The sequence below is a fragment of the Rattus norvegicus genome, chromosome 2 (genome assembly GCF_036323735.1).
Source record: "Rattus norvegicus strain BN/NHsdMcwi chromosome 2, GRCr8, whole genome shotgun sequence".
Lineage (NCBI taxonomy): Eukaryota > Metazoa > Chordata > Mammalia > Rodentia > Muridae > Rattus > Rattus norvegicus.
The window spans coordinates 243600225-243615656 of record NC_086020.1 but is presented as its reverse complement, the minus strand read 5'-3'; the positions used below and the strand labels follow the sequence as shown (position 1 = coordinate 243615656).

Sequence of the window (15432 nt, the reverse complement as noted above, 5' to 3'; positions counted from 1 at the left end):
AGTAGCAGAAGTAGGAGGGTTGCAAGGGTACAGCATGTATTGCTCTAGAGTTCTCTCTCTAGGGAGAGGATAGGGTTAGGGTTGATGGGAGATGGGCATAGGAGAGAGAGAGAGAGAGAGAGAGAGAGAGAGAGAGAGAGAGAGAGGAGAGAAGAGGAGAGGAGAGGAGAGGAGAGGAGAGGAGAAGATGAATGAATGAGTAAGGTTCAATTTTCTCTGAGTACTTCCCTCATGGAAGCCAGGCAGAAGGGAATGGTTGGGTAAGCCATCCACTCTCATCACCTTTGTTAATTCACAGGAAAGAACAAAAGGTGCTTAAAGAAACAGACAAGAAAAGCTCACCTCAACACAAGGTTAACACCCTGAACTGAAAACAGGAGCTCCTGGCAGCACTTGCTCCACCGAACACTCAGTAGAGGGAGTCAGATCACCCTCTCTAACTTACTTCATACCGGTGCCCAGCACACGGGTCTGGGAGGTTCCAGGTGCTTAACTAACTTACATTGGGGAGATGAGTGGGAATTGTTGGAAACACGCCACCGAGTGGGCGAGCTAATGCTTCCGTGGTCCCATCTCAGGAGCATGTTTTGCAGCCATTAGCTACATTACTGTTAGTTTTATATCCTTCATTGTATCTGTCTGACCTATGATGCCATGCTGTTAGGAGTTGTAAGAGATTATGGAAGGCCTTTGGCTGGCAAAGACAGTAAGAGATTTAAAAAAGTTATCAGTGAGTACAGTTGCCCTAAATTCAGTCTGCATAAGATTGGGCTTTGTGTTCGTCATTATCGTAAGGCTTAATCTGCTAAAGTGAATGGTGGGCATGCGGTTTAAGACGGATGATAATCTAAAATGGGTTCTCTTAATTATGAGTGTGTTAGAGCTGGCACTGATGATGTGTTAACATTTCCAACAAACGATTGTTAATCCCTACAAAAGTAGTCACGAAGCAACACACAGTAGGATGAGAACCCATCACTGGGGAATTGTTCATCAATTATTATTACTATTATAGATTTTTTGAGATAGAGTCTCACTGTGTAGTTCTGGTTGGCCCGCAATTTGTTATGTAGACCAGACTGACCTCAAACTCACAGAGATCCATCAGTCTCTGCCTCCCCAGTGTTGGGATTAAAGGTAACTTCTACTGTGCCAGGCCTTTATAAATTATTTTATTTGGTTATTTTTTTCAGAGAGATGTTTTCTTCTACCAGATTTACAACTGAAAATTTAAAATTTAATCTAAGTTAAAATAATCATCTCCTTAACTCCATTGGCTAGGTGGATATTTCTTAGCTTTTCTCTGATATTTTTTTCGTGCTTTTACTGTTGGGAAACTAAAAATATGTGCGTTCAGGTTTAATTAGGCAGAAGAGGGGAGTGGGGAGGAATGTTGTGAGCCTCTGTGTGTGCAGAGATTGAGAGGAGAAGGCTGAGAGGTTAGTTGTTCACCCTTGACACTGCTTTGACAGAGCTTGTGTTGACACTGGGACCTAATAGACGGTGAACTTCAAAGATCATTGAGGGCGGCAAAATTGTATCCTAAACAGAAGTATGTGTTTAGGTAGCTTGTCTGGAGATGCTATTTCTTGGTGTGCTGAAGGTAAGCACAGAGGAAAGGAAACACCTGCAGGTTTCTTAAAACGAACCCAACGAGAACACAGATGTGGATGGGCAACACTACCTTGTGGTGTGTACTTATCTTGGTCTTGAAAATTTAGACATGACTGACAAAGTCTTTGAGTGTGGTGCCGGTAACAAGTGTGAATCAAGGTTTGTAAGACATTTCTTTTTTTAGCACATTGGTTAGCTTGTGTTAACTGACTCAGGTCTGGCTTTGCTCAACTTTCATAAATATTCTGGTAATAACTGTGTCAGCGCTGAGATTTCTAGCACAATTGCCTTGTTTTCTAACAGAGATTAAAACAGACTGATTGGTGTTTTAGGGGTTTTGAAATGAGTCACTTCGTTTGCCAACATAATTGCTTGCCCAGCTGTGTCTGATTCTGAAGTCTCCAAATCACTGGTGTATCATGCATGACCATCTTTCCGTAAAAGGAAAATGATATAGGAAATTTGATTACAATTCATCTAGCTTTGACTTTGGAATTCTAAAGCATTCTCTTTCCTTCCCACCTGGATTTCCCCCACATCCTAAATCTGGTCCCTTTTGTTAAGAACCTGTAACCAAGTAGGACAAATTACCTAAACTCTTAAAAGTTTCATTTTCGGGGCTGGAGAGATGGCTCAGTGGTTAAGAGCCCCGACTGCTCTTCCAGAGGTCCTGAGTTCAATTCCCAGCAACCACATGGTGGCTCACAACCATCTGTAAAGAGATCCGATGCCCTCTTCTGGTGTGTCTGAAGACAGCTACAGTGTATATATAATAAATGAATAAATAAAAAAGTTTCATTTTCTCATTTAGAATAAGGACACTTAAGTTGTAATAATGCCCTTGGGTTTAAACAAAACAATCATATAAAATTCCGACTGTATTTCCAGGTTTGTGGCAAGCATCTTTCAAATGAACGAGGATGATCTTACCATTTGTGCCGGAATGTTAGTTGAGGTGGTGTGGTGTTGAGAGACGGTCTTTAAGGACAAGATGGTGAAGGACTGCACACAGAGACATCAAAGTCACCCCAGATGATAGGAGAAAGACTAAGTTGTTGCTGGCCTCTCTGGTTAGTTGAAGAGCTGGGTGGAAGCCTCTTGGTAGCAGTGAGGAGGAATTGGGTGGGTGTGACCCCCTAAAGACTTATACATTATTTTGTTGGAAGAAGGCAAACATTTTAGGTGGAAGCACTACTCCATACGAAGGCTGACCTAGCACTCGACTCTGATGGATGTGGAAAACTTCATCCCCCATCTCACAGGCTTCAGGGGAGTTGTGTACCTGGAGTACATCCAGGATTCAGTTAAGACAAGAAGTTGGAAGAGGTAGCAGATGCCATAAAACTTGGAGGGAAGTTTCTTTGAGACATAATAGAGTTGAGAGAGAGAGAGAGAGAGAGAGAGAGAGAGAGAGAGAGAGAGAGAGAGAGAGAGAGAGAGAGAGAAGGGAACAGTAGAATTGGTCTGAAAGAAATAAGCCCAACGCAAAATGAAATGAGCCTGTGAGGGAGGAGAGTGGGCAGCAGGGAATTGTACTTTGGATGCTGGTCTGCAATAATTAAGGCTGTGAAGAACGAGGTTACAGAGAGAAAACTGCTTTTTGGTTCCTGTCTAGATGGTGAAATCAACATGAAGAAGCTGTAAAGGGAGGGGTGAAGCCAAGACACCCCAAACTCAGTGTGTGTACGTGGATGTGTGTGTGTGTGTGTGTGTGTGTGTGTGTGTGTGTGTGTGTGTGTGTGGCCTCAAGTGAAAGAACCAGTGAGAAGGTGCAGAGAAGTTTTCAAACTACGCCCTTGCCTTTCCCGTTTTCTCAGGAGGGTCAGTGCCTTTTTCTTCAGCACAGAAATCCTGTCGTGCTTGTGGGTGGTCACAGCACAGCACCAAACTCAGCTGGGCTGAACAGTCCTACGGTGACCATAGTCCTTCCTCCCTTCACTCCCTGTCCTTCAAAGGCCTGGAGACAATGGGCTTACGTTGTTGGAAGACCACCTTTGCCAGAGTTACTTCCTCCCAAACATTCAAGTGCAAAGCTCCAGTCATACGTTAGGAACATGTCCCCATGGTGTCACCAGCAAGTTTGCCTGCTTGGGACTCTTCATCCTCCCTCCTGTTAGTCGAATTTAGTTCACTGGGAGTGACAGAGTAGTGACCGGCAGTCAAGCCACTCTCATTACATAATCCTGAGCATAACAACAGTTATCACTTTTGCCTAGAAGTACAGAAAAACAGAACAAAACAAAACAAAGCAGACACAAGCTCCCCGAGGAAAAAATAGTTTTACACGGTGATGAATGTTTTTGCCATAAGACGGTTCATATTCTGTCATTATTCTCTTAGTATTGGAAGGCTTTGCTGCGATGACCACTTTCTGTAGAGTACTGTTTCCATCGCTTGTTAACATCTCCTAGTCCTTTAAAAACGACTGAGGGGGGGTTAGGGATTTGGCTCAGTGGTAGAGCACTTGCCTAGCAAGCGCAAGGCCCTGGGTTCGGTCCCCAGCTCCGAAAAAAAGAAAAAAGAAAAAAAAAATAAAAACGACTGAGGATTTCATACATGTATACAATGGGTTTTGATTAAATCCACCCCACTCTTCCCCTCCTACTCCTCCCTCTGTCCACTACTTTGTCCTCTAAACTTTATGTGTAAAAAACCCACCGAGCCCACTGAATCCTCCCAGTAGGGCTACCCAGTGGATCATGAAAAGCCTATCAGGGCTTTTATCCCTGAAGAATATGCTCTCTCTCCCCTCTCTCTTTCTCTCTCTCTCTCAGCAACATATGTTGCTAATAACTACTCATCTAGGGGTGGGGCTTTATGAGTCCACCCACTGTCAGTGCAGGGATTTTTGGTCTGGCTTGATCTTATGCAGGTCTTGTGCAAGCAGTCATTGTTGCTGTGAGATCATGTGTGCTGTGGCTCTGTCACATCTGGGAAACAATGTTTCTCTTCGGTCCTCCACCACCTCTGGCTCTTAAAAAAATTGTCCTCTCTTCCATGATGATACCTAAGCCTTGGGAGGCGGGGACTGTGATGTTGATGTCCCATTTAAAACTAAGGACTCTAGTCTTGTACTCTATAGATATTGACTAGTTATGGTGTCTATTAATCACCCTGTTTCCTTTTTTCTTGATGAAAGTATCTCAGAGTATATTGATTTTGATGGTTCTAAACCCCGTTTTTTGGCCTGGTTAGTTGTTCTCTTCTCTTTGGTCTCGTCTACATGATGGACATCTGCTCTTATTTCACTCACTTCTTTACTCTGCCCTACTCTGAGTTGACTTTTATTACCTTCTTTCCATTGAACACCGGGCCATCAATATGAGACTTTTAGTCTTGTTAAAAATTCCTCTTCTAGCCCACTAGACCTCATATAACCAATGCTTTTTACTCAATAAAAGTTCAAAACACATCGCATTTTCTCAATACTGTGCCTCCTTGCTCTTACTTTTTTTCATCCAGGCCACTGTGCTGCTGCTACCTTTGGAAACTATCCCATGTCTCAGGGGACGCTCCATTAGCTCTCTTATGCTGCACTAAGCCAGTGGCATGCCACATCGATCCACTCGATGGATGCATTTGGGAAACTGTATGGCTGGCTGGATTCACACTTGTGCATTGTCTAAGCATCCTTGTGGTTTTAGTACATGACATCTGTGCGACTGATACTTCCTAAAAGATCAATTCATCTGCTGTTATCAATTGCTGGGTAAAAATCTATCCATGAAACGGCATTCATTCTGATCCTGGTGAACAAAGCGGTTCTACTCTGCATGGTGTGTTGGTTGAGATCACCCTCATGGTTAAATCCTACAGCTCTTTGGTTTGGGTTAGAGGGTCGGGTGTGACTCCTCTTCTGGTTTTCAGACCTTAATATTCTTCCTCTTAAGACATCTACTTTTACCTGGTGTTTCTTCTTCTACACCCCTTTCTGACAACTCAATGAGCACCATAATTAGGGTTTCTTTACGTTGTGACCGTTGGGTTGCAGTGTGTAAGAAGGAAAAACCCTGTTTAAAGTGTGCAATTGATTTTCAAAGGTCTGCCTGACTCACACCTTAACAGCTTTGACCAAGCCAGTCACAGCCAGTAGCTGGAGTCTGGTCCACTGCAGTCAACCAGAGTAAACCTTTCCTCACTTTTTGAGGTCCCTGGCATCTTCTTTTGTTTTCCTACCATTTGGTAAGGGCTGGAAGCAATTGTAGTTATCTTTCCTGGCAGAAAGGAATTAAAAATATTGCTCCATTCAGCCCCTTTTAATGTCTTCATCTATCTATCTGGCAAGTGAAAGACAAATAAAAAGGAGAGATACGATTTTTAAAAAAATCTTTTTAGCATTGATATGGAAGCAAAACTCTGAAAATGTCTACACCCAACGCTTGTGTGGAGCCAGTGCTCCGTCTCCATCTCCAGGGCCCTCCTGCACCGACTACAGAGTTGACCTGGAACAGAGGAAAGAAGCTGCCAGTGAAGCTTTACCTTGGGGGCACCAGAGCTGGATCCGTGGTTAAGAAATCGAAGGTGATGCAAATGCGAAAGCAAACCTTATCTGTCCAGGACCAGCCCCTGTAAGAACTCGTCTGAAAATGTACTCTTTCCAGTCCCACTTTTTCCTGTCTTATTGCTATTTCCCCTCACTTTTGGCCTGGATGGGTCTTTGGTCTACAGCTCGCTATTAAATCTGATCTCCGTGTAAATGTTTAGTGTTCATACTTCAGCCAGTGATTTTCCACACACCATCATACAACTTTCACTTGACTCTTAACCTATGGGTACCTCTTACTTTGGCATAGATCCCATGCTAGAGCATGTACTCCAGGAAGTAAAAATCACCTCCTTCTATTTCACACTTCTATCCCCAGCACCACATTCAGTGCCCAGTGCTAAATGTATGCATGGTTAAAGTGTGTCAGGACATTTCATCACGGTCAGGGGAAATTCTACAATGATCCCGCCCCTATATGAATAGCTTTAGGTGGTCAATGGCTGCTGGGAGAGAGAAAAAAATCAGTTTTTTTCAGGGACCAGCTCTGGTACAGGTTGTCCAATATCAAGTGGTCAGCTCTGAACACATGTAAGAAAGAGCAACACTAAATAAACTCACTAGGCTGTATACATATGTGTCATAAATAGGTGTGTAACAATAATATATTATATATATGTGTGTGTGTGCACGCATATATGTGTAACAACAATAATTAAAGATGAGGTCATGAATTTGGGAGGAGGATAGGAAAGGAGTCAGGATGTGAGGGTCAGAGTGATATAGATATGGTGCTCTCATATATGAAATTCTTTTTTTTATCTTTATTAACTTGAGTATTTCTTATTTACATTTCAATTGTTATTCCCCTTCCCGGTTTCCGGGCCAACATCCCCTAACCTCTCCCCCTCCCCTTCTATATGGGCTTTCCCTCCCCATCGTCCCCCCATTACCACCCTCCCCCCAACAATCACATTCACTGGGGGTTCAGTCTTGGCAGGACCAAGGGCTTCCCCTTCCACTGATGCTCTTACTAGGCCATTCATTGCTACCTATGAGGTTGGAGCCCAGGGTCAGTCCACGTATTGTCTTTGGGTAGTGGCTTACTCCCTGGAAGCTCTGTTGCTTGGCATTGTTGTTCATATGGGGTCTCAAGCCCCTTCAAGCTCTTCCAGTCCTTTTTCTGATTCCTTCAACGGGGGTCCCGTTCTCAGTTCAGTGGTTTGCTGCTGGCATTCACCTATGTATTTGCTGTATTCTGGCTGTGTCTCTCAGGAGAGATCTACATCTGGTTCCTGTCGGCCTGCACTTCTTTGCTTCATCCATCTTGTCTAATTGGGTGGCTGTATATGTATGGGCCACATGTGGGGCGGGCTCTGAATGGGTGTTCCTTCTGCCTCTGTTCTAAACTTTGCCTCCCTCTTCTCTCCCAAGGGTATTCTTGTTCCCCCTTTAAAGAAGGAGTGAAGCATTCACATTTTGATCATCTGTCTTGAGTTTTATGTGTTCTGTGCATCTAGGGTAATTCGAGCATTTGGGCTAATATCCACTTATCAGTGAGTGCATACCATGTATGTTTTTCTGTGATTGGGTTACCTCACTCAGGATGATATTTTCCAGTTCCCTCCATTTGCCTATGAATTTCATAAAGTCATTGTTTTTGATGGCTGAGTAATATTCCATTGTGTAGATGTACCACATTTTCTGAATCCATTCCTCTGTTGAAGGGCATCTGGGTTCTTTCCAGCTTCTTGCTATTATAAATAAGGCTGCTATGAACATAGTGGAGCATGTGTCCTTTGTTATATGTTGGGGCATCTTTTGGGTATATGCCCAAGAGAGGTATAGCTGGGTCCTCAGGTAGTTCAATGCCCAATTTTCTGAGGAAACTCCAGACTGATTTCCAGAATGGTTGTACAAGTCTGCAATCCCACCAACAATGGAGGAGTGTTCCTCTTTCTCCGCATCCTCGCCAGCATTTGCTGTCACCTGAGTTTTTGATTTTAGCCATTCTCACTGGTGTGAGGTGAAATCTCAGGGTTGTTTTGATTTGCATTTCCCTTATGACTAAAGATGTTGAACATTTCTTTAGGTGTTTCTCAGCCATTTGTCATTCCTCAGCTGTGAATTCTTTGTTTAGCTCTGAACCCCATTCATACACGAAATTCTTAAAAAGGAAGTATGCAAGTACATGGGTGTGTGAGTAATATATTTCTCATCTCAAAATGCTTACCTATTGGTTATTTATCTATCATCTGTCATTTCATTCACCTATCCATGTGAAAAGGAATATACTGAATAACATATCATTTGAGATGGAATTACCGAAGGGACATTGGTCTTTACTAATAATTAGAGGATAAAAGTAAAATTGTACACATTGGTAACTGCATACCAGAATATGTATTGAGTTGCTCTAGTAGAGAGAGAACATCCAGGGAAAACAAATTCATCTTACGAAGTCATTATGTCCATTCCCATGTTCCAAGCTCGCTCTTCTGCACACACTGAATGGAGGTGCTGTAGAGTTCATGACAGACAGAGGGTGCTTCTTTCAAATCCTTCGCTGTAATTAACCCCACAGCTCCTCCAGGTGTGGGGTAGTAAAATAGCTGCTTTTGTGATTTTGATGGATACCTTTGAGACTGAATCTCCAATTTCGTGGCGACTCTTTGATCGCTCAGCATTTGTTGATCTATGTTGATCGTCTGAAGACGTTTGCTTTGATCTGAAACCAAGATTAGGAGAGAAGCCCCAGGCAGATTCTCACTTCTTACGGACTAGGACCTTTTAACCTTCTCGGAAAAATTTTATTCCAGACAAAGGCAGAGATCCTGGGAAGGGTCACTGGCCAAATGGTTTGCCTTCATTTGACATTCAGTTCAGCAACTTAGGGCACAGTCGCGAATAAACAGAGTAAAAGAAAGTCCCACTGAACTAGATTCATCTGTTATCCAAGGGCTTTCACACTCAGATCTCCCTCTTCAGACTTGAGCGTAAGTAAAAACAAGGAAGCTGAACCCAAGATTTGAAGAATTCCTTTTGGTCCTGACACATCCAGATCAGTCCAGGGTGTCTTCGATTGCTCACTCTTGCCTCTGTCTTACTCATTCTTCAGATGTCTATAAGGAGAACAAACTTTATTCAAATATTAACATTCTAAACCCCTGGAATCCACCATACTTTTCATCCTCTCTCTTATTTTCTTTAAAATCTTTGGAATGAGATATCTTTCTTTGACTGTCTTTATTTGCCCATAATGACATTAACATCCAGTGGCTCTTGACTTGTGTTGACTGTCACCTCCTCTGTGTCTTAGAAACACACCCACGGGTTACCTCCATCCTTGCTTCTCTGGCCTCACACCTTTGTCCACAGCACAGCATCGCCCATTTACATTTGGTATGTTCTGTGTTTATTCTGGAGTGATGGCAGTAGTGACAACTTTATCTCAGGTCACTCAGGTTTTATGTGAGGAATTTTTCAGTATAAAAATGTAAGACTGGAGAGATGGCTCAGCCATTAAAGGCCTAGGCTCACAACCAAAAATATAAAAAAATGTCATTTAATCAGCTCTGAGCTGAGCAGGTGAGGTACTTTTCCCACATACACCTCTTGGCTGCCATGCACTTCAGTTTCTTTATTGGAAAAGAGTTGGGAGCAGCCGTGTTTATTTCCCACCTCAGAGTCACAGAGCTGTAATAAATCTGGAGAAGCGGAGGACTTAGCATTGTGGTTTATGGAGATGCAACAGTTTCTACTGCACATGTCTGGGGTGTTTTAAATAAATTTTGTATCAAGGTTGCAGCAATCGATATTCATAATTTTAAGTTTACGGCATCATTGTAAAGTATATGAGATGAAACTACACAAGCATCTGACAACAAACAAGGATTTATTCCAGGTTGTAAGAAAGGTTCACTTAATACATGCTAGTTTAGAGGACTTCCGAGATGAACGTGGGTGTCAGCGCTTGTGACTGTCAAGTGTGAGATGCAACAAATCAAGCCTCGTTGCCTCCTCCCTCAGGTGACACGTCCGAGTGGCTTCTCTCCAGCTAGGGCTCGTAGAATTTATACCTGCATCCAGGATGACTTTTCAACCCTTCAAGACAGGCACCTTCAGAAGAAACACATACTCCGAGTTGATAAAAATAGAACGTGTAAGCCAAATGAACCACCTAGGTCTCCACTATAGAATTTAACTAAAAAGCGAATGAAATATTCCATTCATATAGACCCCATACAACATTCTAGATAAATTGTTCAGTGACTTAAGGAGCTGGAAAACATTCTTTCCCAAGAGGTGACTGAGGACTGAGAGATCACCATCTTTTATTTTATTTTTATTAAAGTTATTTTTATTTTTATGTATATTGTGTGTCAAGGGTACAAGCATGAGTGTGGTTGCCTGGAACAGCCAGAAGAGAGCATTAGATCTCCTGGAGTTGGAATTTCAGGCCACTGTGAGTTGCCTGATGTGGGTGTTGGGAACTAAATCCTAGTATTCTCCAAGAGTAGGATGAACTTTTAGTTGCAGGGCTATCTCTGTCATTTTATGGGGAGTTGAAGTAACTGTTAATTTACAAATATGAGTCCTAACATGTTTTTAAACACTAAAACAGGAAAGTCAGAAATTTAGAACGGTGAATATGAATTTACAAAACACAAAAACAAAACAAAACAAAACAAAACCTGTTGTTTGCCACCCAACTTATTCTGAGAATTAGGGAATATGGGGAATTAGGCCTTTGTGATTGTAAACACCAGTGAGAGCCCCATCAGAATCACCAGTCAAGCCAAAATGTGTTTATTTAGGAGTTAGACCTTGTGCAAATATGGGAAAGCTAAGGGTATGAAGATTTGCTAGGGGCAGTCAACACCATAAATCAGTCAGCGCTTCTCAAGCTTTGGGGCTGAAGCTGTCAAGTGTGCATCCATTGTAGGAGGATAGCACACAGGAGCTCAGAGACACGACCACTGGGAGGTGAGATGGAGGTGTTGGGCCTGGGACTGATGGAGGTGAGAAGGGCCAGTGGTTTGGTAGTCAAGCTCGAGGTGAAGGGAAGTGTGAAGAACTAGCTGGCTTCACTGTGGAACTGACTTCTCGAATTCACACTGCCCTCACCAGGCCTAACCTCTGATTCTGTGCGGGTCCCGTCTGCCACACTACATTGGAAAGAGCAGTTCAGGTAAGTCAATAACGGCATAGTCCAACCCCATGTCCATCTGTAGACTTGTCGTCTGTATGTATGTCTTTTAACTAAGGTTAACGTCTGAATCGACCCAACTATCTTTTAACTCCAGATAAATTCAATAGCAAAGTTACCTTTTGGGTTAACAAAGTATGTGCATTCCTAAGAGGATCAAAAGCACAGAATCATAGCACATGTGCACCTAGTAGAGTATGTACAACACCCTGCTTTATCTTTGGGTGGTGGTCTTTCCTCTTGGGGAAACACATTCCCTTGGTATTCAAAGGCACCCAACAGAGCTGTTAGCCAGTAGCTCCAGGGTGATGGGGAAAAGCCTTAGAATGTTGGACTCTATGCTGTGAGCCTTCTGATGCACTGCTTCACTGTGCCATCAGCTGGGCTTTCTAAGCAGAAGCAGCATGACGTTGAACCTAATGACGGTGAATATGTCATCTATAGACTGACAAGAGCACTGGGAAAGGAAAGGCAAACCTGTAACCAGAGGGCCTTCCTTTGCTTGAAAGATCAGTGCACAGGAGGTTTTTGATCTGGTGTCACTCCACTTCTCCTTCTGTTGTCTGCGTTTTTCATGTCATGGTTAAGAATCACTTCCAGGATTAATGGGTAAACAAAATGGGGTATGTATATATGTGTGAACTATTATTCAGCAATCCAAGGGAACCCCGTATGTGGATGAAATTGGAGGATGCGAGGGTGAAATACAGTTCAAAGAGGACAACTAGCGTATGGTCTCGCTGAGGTCTGGAGTGAAGAGGCAAAGTCATACACACCGGAAGTAGTGGCTTTAGTTCTAGAAGTTGGAGAAGTGGGAAGATGTTGCTCACAGAGTACAAACGTTTAGCCACAAATGTAAGCTCTAAGCTCTAATGCCCATCATGGTGACAGCGGTTAACGGCATGCTACTCATTAAATTGTCAAAGTGGGCCGGGCAGTGGTGTCACATACCTCTGATTCCTGCAAGAGGCAGGAGAAGGTCGATCTCTGGGTTTGAGGCCAGCCTGGTCTACAAAGCAAGTTCAAGGACAGTCGGGGCTGCACAGAGAAACCCTGTCTGGAATAAACCCCAACAAAACAAAAACGTTAAAAAGAATTGGCAAGATGCTATCTTTTAAGTTGTCTCGTCCCTGCCCATGCACAAAATCATAGCTGCACATAATCATGATGGGCTGGATGGCTGGACTTTAAAAATTATGAGGGTTTAATCGCCATTATTAGCTTGATTCACATTAGCATTTTTAAGACTGGTCAGGAAAGAAAAAGGAAATACAGATTATGAGTGCCGGGCAAGAAAGGAAGCAGATCATTACTGGATTTACAAGGCGTTGTAAATGATTTCATACCAATCTATGGAAAACTTGGATAAGAAGCCCACACTTTTGAAGTCATAATTGTAAATTATATATCTGCTAAAGTCCTTTTATATCTGCTAAAGCACGTATAAATATAACGGCTCTTTCCTTTCAACAATAAAAAGATAACTTATTTAAAAAATAGGTAAAGGATTAGAATACAAAAAGAAAACATTAAATAAAACCATATCGTGGCTAATAAATATAGGGAAAGATATGTAACTTTGTAAGTCATTAGAGAAATGCAAATGTAACCAAAACGATGTTCTATTTGACGCCCAGGAGAAAGGTCATCACAAAGGAGGCAGGTGATAACTGATGATGGAGAGGAGAGATTGAAGCGCTGGCCCAATGCTGGTGGCAGTGATGCTGCTGGCTTTGAGCTATGTGTGCTGGTAACACAGCTAGGACTCTACTGTACGAAGTGCAGCCATGTTAGAAAATAGCTTCGTTTTCCCTGAAAATGCTAAGCCCTGACATTCTTTCCCACATCTGTCAACATTTAATCACGATCACTAGAGTCCTCTGAGTGACTCGTCCAAAGCTGTTGAAAACCTTCAGAGGTCAGTTGAGTCCAAGGAGAGAGCAAGGTTCAGTTCTGGAGTCTCATTTAAATGCCAATTATATGAAGTCCAGAAAAAAAATTGGAAATTCATAAAACATGGCAAAATATTAATCAAGAATATGAAGCCGTCTCTGGAAACCTAGTTGTTTTCCATGTTCATTCCAAAGAGAAATGGGATCACACAGTCTGGGTATGTGCTGGCACTAGACTCTAAAATAGAAGCGAAGAGGACGCAAGAGCAAGTTGGCTCAGTGATGTCAGAAGTTACTATGGAAACCAGTCTGTGTCTGAAAAGAAAAAATTCTCAGCTTCCTTTATGAGCCTGCCAGTGTTTCCTTTGACAGGGTTGATCTCCGTTTCTGTTCCTTTCATAACTTTGTTGTTGGGAGTAGGGTTTCGTAATGCCACAAAATATTTTTCATGGTAAAAATAAAGAAATTAAAAATTTGCATTGCATAATTATAAGCATAGTGTTCTTTTTGAAGGGGACACAAAATTAATGAAAAAAATGTATAATTACTTAAGCCATAATATATACTTAAGCTATAATATCCACTTCAAATTCACCAATTTCTTTTAAAATAGAGTAGAAAGTTAAACTTCCTTTTAAAAGATTCGTTTCGGGTGTCTGAGAGATTACTCAGTGGTTGCACTTTCACAGGACCTGGGTCCAGTTTCCAGCACCTACATGGGAGCTCACAACTGCCGTCCCAGCCCTCTCTTGGCCTTTTTAGGTATCAGGCACATACACTGAACACAGATCTACATGCAGGCAAAACACCTATACACATAAAAGTAAATATTAAAAATGACTTGTTCTATTATTTATGTGTCTGTGCACGCCATGTCTGAGCAGATGACTATCGACAGCAGAAGAGGCTGTTGGAACTCCGGGAAGTAGCATGCTATTGTGCTGGGGAACTGAACCCAGTCATCCAAAAGAACAGTAAGTGCTTTTAACTGATGAACCTTCTCTCTGGACCCTTTAAGCTTTTTTAAAAAAAGTTAGTAAAAGCAATTATCTGATCTAACAAACTTTTTTTTTTTTGGTTAGGATTCAGTGGTCACTTATCAATGATTGTATTGTTGTAGTTTTGATCATTTGAATTTTTGAGTTGGACTGAATTATTTAGAATTAAAAGTTTGTTTACGACATGTTTCAAAAATTCTCTAGAATTTTCTACTTTCTAGAGGCTTGGAGTCACACCTATGGCCCAGTTTTGAGGAGAGTTTACAGTGAAATATAGCATGATGCCCAAGACTTAAATGCAATTATGTTTGGGTACATAATTTACGGGTAAAATAAAACAGTATATTCCACAATGGATGCTAGCCGAGTGTCATTTCTTTGTATCACTCATGACAAAAACAGTCAATAGTGAATAGCCACACATAAAGAAGGCTAGCCATGTCAGTGAGAGATTCTTTATAGAAAGAGTCAAGGTTTTGTAAAATTCTCATGTCCTGCTTGAGCAATTATTGGAATGTGACACACAAAGGAAAAAAAATGAATTCCTAAATGAATGGAAGGGAAAAATCTTTTCTGAGATCTTTGGAATAGAAACAGAGTAGTCCTTCTCTTAAGGAAAGTCATAAATACCCAGTTGAGGCAGTTAGTTAACCGATTAATGTGTTAACGAAAGTGAAACATGAGGTGTTGAGAGCGCTCTTCTAGGGGCTGAATTTGCAGCTCAGTTGACTGAGTTCCTGCCTTGTGCAAGGCCCAGGGTTCAAACTGCAGCATCACAAAAGCAGAAGAAAAAGAAAAAGGGATGCACATCTGAAACTTACTAGAAAGTATTTCCCAAAGCAAATGTGTAATACTAAATAAATATTTAATTTCTTAGCAAACAAATCGCAAAGCCTTCTAGGACTAATTAAGCTCAAATTGTGCACACAAATGACAAAATCAGAAATGCGTGCATTTTAGTTTCAAAAATTGATCCACCCTGTCTTTGTTAGGGTTTTTATTGTTGTGAAGAGACACCATGACCATTTCATTGGGGGCGGCTTACAGTTTAGAGGTTTAGTCCATTATCATCATGGCGGGAAGCAAGGCAGCAATGCATGGTGCTGGAGGAGCTGAGAGTTCTACATCTCAGTCTGAAGGCAGCAGGAGACTGAGAGCCACAAGGCATAGCTTGAGCATAGGAGACATCAAAGCCCGCCTCCACAGTGACGCACTTCCTCTAACAAAGACACACCT

At 42.1% G+C, this 15432-nt stretch overlaps 1 long non-coding RNA gene across 2 annotated transcripts; it reads right to left on the bottom strand.

Annotated features, from left to right (window-relative positions):
* Positions 1–9975: 9975 nt before the first annotated feature.
* LOC102548701 (uncharacterized) lies at positions 9976–13469 on the bottom strand. Of its 2 annotated transcripts, none has more exons than XR_591404.4 (2): positions 11784–13469; positions 9976–10216 (listed from the first exon to the last, which is right to left on the bottom strand). It is a non-coding gene; the product is annotated as an uncharacterized LOC102548701 (long non-coding RNA). The 2 variants fall into 2 exon arrangements; XR_005501411.2 differs by having other exon boundaries at positions 12258–13469.
* Positions 13470–15432: the final 1963 nt, after the last annotated feature.